This window comes from Marmota marmota, unplaced genomic scaffold, assembly GCF_001458135.2.
Source record: "Marmota marmota marmota unplaced genomic scaffold, marMar, whole genome shotgun sequence".
Lineage (NCBI taxonomy): Eukaryota > Metazoa > Chordata > Mammalia > Rodentia > Sciuridae > Marmota > Marmota marmota.
In genome coordinates this window covers 47,664,570-47,671,655 of record NW_026000026.1, presented here as the reverse complement: position 1 = coordinate 47,671,655, position 7,086 = coordinate 47,664,570, and positions in this window count along the sequence as shown.

Sequence of the window (7,086 nt, the reverse complement as noted above, 5' to 3'; positions counted from 1 at the left end):
TGAGTGTGAGAGATGTGTGGCTCTTCTCCAACTCTCTGTGTTTCAGTACCTATAAAGTAGGGGTCATTTCTCCCAGGGTTGTTGGAAGATTAAAAGAGGAAGCACAGAAAAAAGGACTTGGTACAGTGCAACACTTAATAAATTGTAGGTTAACTTAAACACATTTATTTTCCTCCCTGATCCTCTGTTCCTACCTCCTCCCCTCCAATCTCAGCTTTGCCAAACTGAAATTATCTCTACTTCTTTGTCCTAATCATTATGTCTTTCTTCTGGCTCTCATAGCCTCAGAGTGACAGGGAGTTAAATTTCCTAAGCATTATGGTATTCGTTTTAGGAAGAAATTTACACATTCATGGAATGACCCTTTCCACCAAAGATCCCTTGGCCTCATATCTCCATATGACCCTTAGACCCTTATCCAACCAAAGGAACTTGGATTAGAGTAACCGAGGATGGGAACGAAGACCTCTAAATTGAGAATGTCAAATAGTATTTGCTGAGTTTCTCAACAGAGCAAGTAGAAACTAGGTGGATGATGGCATCGGTGTTGGGGTACCCCTGTGGTCAGTTGGTCAGTTGATTCCCCTTTTCCCCACTGCTAGGTAGCTTTTAGATGCCACATCTTCTAGGAATACACATGTAACAGAGGGTTAAACTTGTGAGTTATACCTCCTGGGATTTTCACAGGATTTGCAGCCAAATGAGTTCTGTGAAAATAAAAACATGCAATGAAATGTGGTGTGTGGTGTGCACATTGTGAATATGTTAGTAGCTATTGTCCTGTTCTGAAAACTCAGCAACAATTGTCCTACTGTGGAAGCTTCATTCAAGAGCCACGTGGCATTTGAGTCCAAGTGGGGAACTGTGGATGCAGCTTCTCAACTGCTCAATGAGCATTGAATTTACCTCCCACTTCCTAACTCAGCCAGGGAAATTGGGGGATCCTAAGCAAAACTGACAGGTCCATGAGGACAAGAAATGAAAAGAAACATACTCTAGAATTTCCCCCATCCTTGATGGATAAAGCCATGGTATGATTTTTAGCAGAGCCTGAGCCTTGACCTTAAGTGGTGGCCCTGAACACTCACTGCCAGCCTCTAGAATCATCTGAGGTCCTGAGTCTCACCAACAGGCAGTAAAACCAGAAACTCTTTGGGTGGTGTCTATCCTCTAATAACACCAGAGCTGCTCTGTGATGGGGAAGAATTCCTGGTGGGAACATGAGACATCATTCTAAGGGATGGTTAGCCTCAGGTAGGCTTTGTATTGCCTGTCCTGACACTGGAGGAGAGGAAAAAGAATGCATCCTGAACCTGGAGTAGACTTAGAGTGGATGTTTTTTCCACCCCTGCAGAGTATGGAGGTCCAAGATGGCAGGGAATGGGGATGAAAGGGAGGACAGGAAGGAAGGAGAAATAAACCATAGTCCATTAGAAGTTCAGGTCCTCCCTCTCCTCTTGAGCAGTGACCCTCAGAGTGTGGCTCAAGAGAGCAGCAACACAGGCTGGATCAGGCCTGGGTCTGGGTAGTGTGAGTGTACCATAGGCTATACCAAGGAGTCTGCTATCTGGTCCCCTCCTTTGGGGGCCACCTGGAATTTTTTCTGACTCTTCTTTAGGGGCTGAACTGCTCAGGACAATTAAAATACACAATTTTCAAATCAATGGCATTAATACCTTTCAGGTTTCTAAATTAAATTACTATTTGATCCACTTTAAAGCCACCAATGGGCATATTTAAGGCCCATTGACCTTGATGGTTAAAATTAAAAGGTAGCTGTCTTAGTCAGCTTTTTCATTGATATGATCAAAAGACCTGACAAGAGCAATGTAAAAGAGGAAGAACTTATTGTGGCTCACAGTTTCAGAGGTTGAGTCTATGGTCAACCAACTCCATAGCTGTGGCTTTAGGTGAGACAGAAAATCATGGTGAAAGGGCACAGTGGAGAGAAACAGCTCAGGACATGATGACCAGGAAACAGAGAGAGAATGAGCTCTGCTCACCAGGGACAAACTATAAGCCCCAAAGTCACGTCCTCAGTGACCCACTTCCTATAGCCACAACCCACCTGCCCAGTTACCACCCAGTTGATCCGTATCAGTGGATTAATCCATGGATTAGGTTAGAACTCTCACAATCCAACTATTTTACTCCTGAACATTCCTGCATTGTCTCACACATGAGCTTTTGGGGGGATACCTCACATCCAAACCATAACAGTAGCACTTGCAGGGGATCCCTGGGGTTTTAACAAGAGAGCTACTAAAAGCTGGAGATCATCATGTTAAGTGAAATAAGCTGGACTCAGGAAGACAAACTTCATATGTTTTCTCTCATATGTGAAAGCTAGAGGGAAGAAAGGGGAAGAAAGAGATCTCATGAAAATAGAAGGGAGACCATTAGGGCAGAGGAAGGAAACCAGAAATAGGGAGGAGGTGAGGATATAGGGAGGTCTTGAGGAGTGAAACTGATCAAATTATATTATATGCATATATAGATATGCCACAATGAAACCCACTCTTCTGTATAATTAATATGCACCAATGAAAATAGTTTTAAAAAGGGATTTCCTAACAAAACTCACCCAAAGAGCCATGTGTATTTCTCAGAGGCAAGGAACTGTACAATTTGTTTTGGCTAATTTGGACATACCATCACCTCCTGTGAAGGCCAGGGTTATGGGACTCTGAACTAACCCTAGAAGGCAGAGCCTTACTTGTCAGCCCATTGCAAGTAGGAGCCTATGTTAGGAGCTTCATTGAAAAGTCTGGAAGACAACTATATAATAACAATAGGCTCAGAGAAGAGTCATCACTAGATGCAAAAGCCACTGGGGAAAGTGATTGGAAAATGGGATACGTATAGTGTTTCATAGTGTCTTGGTCAGGTTTATGTTGCACTAACAAAATACTTGAGATTTAGTACTTTATAAAAAGAAAGGAGGTTTATTTAGCTCACTGTTTTGGAGGCTGTAAGTGTAAGACAAGATGTTCCAATCTGGTTGGCCTCTTTCAAGGATAAAGTATGGCAGATAGCCTCATGGGGAAGCAGGGAGATATGCACAAGAGGGGATAAGAGAAACAAGAGAAGAGAAACAAGAGTCTAGGGAGGGTCAACCCACTCTTAGGAAACTAATTCACTCCATGAGATCAGCATCAATCCTTTCTGAGAGTGACCACACACAATTCCCTTCCACCAGGCCCTGTCCCTTAAAGATTCTACCACCTTCCAAATCCATCACACAAGACCAAGCTTCTAGCATGTGAATTTTTGGAAAAAAACTATATCTAAAGCATAACATGAACTATCTCCCCACAGATCACAAAGGGAGAAAGACACACGAGGAAACCTGGCAGACACTTCCTTAAACAAACATTCAATGTTAAATGTCACAACTAGCTCAACAAACTCACATCATTAGCCCCCTGGCATGATGTGCTAAGAAAGACATCACCCCATGTGAAGTTTCTGCTAAAAACATTTTCCTTGAACTTGATTATCATGAACCATTGTGAACTGGGCCGATGGTGCATGCCTGTAATCCCAGCAGCTCAGGAGGCTGAGGCAGGAGGATTGAGAGTTCACAGCCAGCCTCAGCAATTTAGTGAGGCCCTCAGCAACTCAATGAGACCCTGTGTCTAAATAAAATACCAAAAAGGATTGGTGATATGGCTCAGTCGTTAAGCACCCTGGGTTCAACACCTAGTATCCATCCCCCCCAAAAAAATTGTGCTATGATTTCAATTATAGGTAGTGTTAGTCACCTTTCATCTCTGATCAAAAGACATGACAAGAGCAATGTAGAAGAGGAAAAGTTTATTTGAAGTTATGATTTCAGAGGTCTGGGCCCAAGGTGAGGCAGATTATTCTGGTGGAAAGGCATGGAGGAGGAAAGCAGATCAGGACATGGTAATAGAAAGCAGAGAGAGCTTCACTCACCAGGGACAAAACATAAATCCCAAACACATGCCCATAGTAGCTTACCTCTTCCAGGCACCACCTACCTGCCTACAGTTACCACCCAGTTAATCCCTATCAGTGGACTGATTAGTTTAAAGCTTCCATAATCTAATCTTTTCACTGCTAAACATTATTGCATTGTCTCACACATGAGTTTCTGAGGGACACCACATATCCAAGCCATGATAGTTTCAAAAAAGATACCTGTATTAAAGACTTGATCCCCGGGGTGGCACCACTGGAGGTGCTGTGGACCTTTTGGCTGTGAGGCTTAGTGGGAGGAACTCAGGTCATTAGGGGCATGCCTTTGAAGGCATGCCCAGCAGTCCTATCTTTGATTCCTAGCTTGAGAATGTGAGCATGTGCTCCTACAATAAGGTGCCACCCTTGCCAGTGTCCCAAACCAAATTGGGTTTACATCTCCAAAACCAAGAGCCAAAATAAACTTCTCTTTATTTTATAAGTAGCCTGTGTCAGGTATGTTCTAACAATACAAACTAACTAATACATATTGGAAAGGTGCAAAATTATTACATAAGTTACATAAAATGCTCTAAAACTAACCATTATGTACCATTCAAAAGATGTAAATGACGTGAAAGGAAAAGCAGAGAAATTATTTCTGATTAAAGAAAATTACAGAGACATGAAAACAAATGCACAGTGAGATTTGGGACTAGATCATGGAACAGATGGGGAAAATGCTGTGATAGACATTTTGCGGACAGTTGGAAGCATTTTTAAAAGAACTGATTAGATCACTATTACATATCAGTGTGCATCTCCTGAATTTGATAATTATGGTTTTTTAAAAAAAACTTTTTCTTAGAAGAATTTCTTTTAGACAGAAATATTAAGAAGCCCATAATATATACAACTTACTCTCAAAAGATTTAGCAAATATTTACATTAATGTCTATTGACATAATTATATGTATCTGTTTATATAATATATATGCATGTTTATATATAATATATCTAATAACATATATCTTTTCTATCTACATGTATATATACATATATGTGTGTGTGTGTGGGTATATATATAGTTAGTTTATATATATATATATATATATATATATATATATATGAACTATCTCCCCACAGATCACAAAGGGAGCAAGACACACGAGGAAACCTGTGTATATATAAATATACACATGTAGATAGAAAAGAGATAAGTAAATGCTAACAGTCAGTAGATGAGTATTTATCACTCAGGATTCAACCAGAGAAATAACCAGCAAGAGAAATACATTAAGAAATTCATCTTGTAATTACAGCTACATAGGAAGCTGAGGCAGGAGAACTGTAAGTTGGAAGCCAGCCTGGGCATCGTAGCAAGGAGACCCTGTATCAAAACAAAATTTACAGTGGTAAAGCATTTGACTAACATGAACAAGACCCTGGGTTCAATCCACAGTACCAAAAAATAATAATAATTAAATAAATAAATGAAAATATTAGTAAAACAGAGGCTTATTGCAAGGCATCGGGTATGCAGAGAGGTCAGCAAGACACCAAAGAGCAGGCCTTCAGGACACTGGAAGCATTTTTAAAAGAACTGATTAGATAATTATTACATATCAGTGTGCATCTCCTGAATTTGATAGTTATGTTTTATATATAAGGACATCTGGAACTGTTCAGGTATAAACTATAGCTGCTGTCCCCAGTCATGGGAACTTAGTTCTGTTCTTAGGGCTTCTCACTGACTGAATAAATCCCACCCAGGTCATCTAGGAAAATCTGCTTTTCTTAAAGTCAAGTGATTGTGACCTTTGATCACATCAACAAAAAATTTCACAATACTGATATTGTGAAATACCAATACTGGTATTGGTATTTGATTACATAACAAGGGATTAGAGCCTACCTAAGATGACATGTAAAACTAACCATTTATTTTTGCAATTTTTCCATAAGTTTGAAATTTTTTCAAAATAAAAACTCTCAAGCACCCTGCTCCACCATTGTTTTCTCAAGCCGCAGACAGTGAAGAACATCACAGGATAGGGGTCTGATGGATTCCTACTCTTTGCCATCCCAGAATTCTGTCTGGTTAGTCCAGCAGCAGTTTAAGGACTAGACCTATTTTTTGTTTTGTTTTGTTTTTACCATCCTGAAAAAGTCAATTCACAGCCTCCATGACAAAGTGCCATCCCTCAGTCACAGGACACAGTGCTTCTCAAATGTCCATGAATCACTCAAGGAGCTTATTGTTCAGATAAAAGGAAAACAATATAAGTCATAAACTTACTTCTACATAAAGAAAACAAGAATATTAGAGAAAGAATAAATAAATTTTATTTATTTATTTATTTTTCAACTCCTTCAAGCTAACCAAATACAGGGGGATGCACTGAACAGGCATATTAATATGATATATTCTCCTCCCCAAAATAAAACTTCTCTGTGCTTTGATTTTACACTTTTTCTTTGACCTACATCACACCCTTCCCAAATAACTCTTTTCCATTTATTTATTTTCCTCTCCCAGAACTTCCTCGAGGATTTTAAACTCAGACACATAAACACAGTGACTTGGGTTGTGACATGCAGATATCATGCTGTTGTGGCCAAGCATGCATGGGCCCCACTTTGGAAACCCTGTAGGCAAATCAGGAGACTCAAGAATAGACTCCTCTGTTCTTCTTGCAAAAACATAATTCTTCTTTGATAAACTATACATTAATCAATAATTATCTGCCTGACATTAAAAATGACTAATGCGGAGAAGGAAGATGGCGGTGAGGGGAGTGCATTACCCCCGTGTGCTGCTTCACTGTGTGGGAGTATGACAAGTCAGGACGGCTAAAGGATATCTTGTTAGGAATTTCCAGCAATAGTGGGGTGCTCCGGAACCTGGAGGAAGGATTTCCATCGCACGAGGATCGGCTACGGGGACTCAAACGCGAGAGGTTTGTCGCACAGAGGGTAACACTGCTTATTCAGCAAATCGCCCCGCGGCTAGAGTCTGCAGTGCGCGCTGGGATAGAGACACAGGGTTACAGCGCTGCAGTTTCTGCCAGCCGCGCAAGCACCGTACTCAGGGCTGAATTCTGGGTTCGAGACGGGGGAAGGAAGCGGTCCATCTCGGTTCTCCACACCGGTCAGACCACAGAG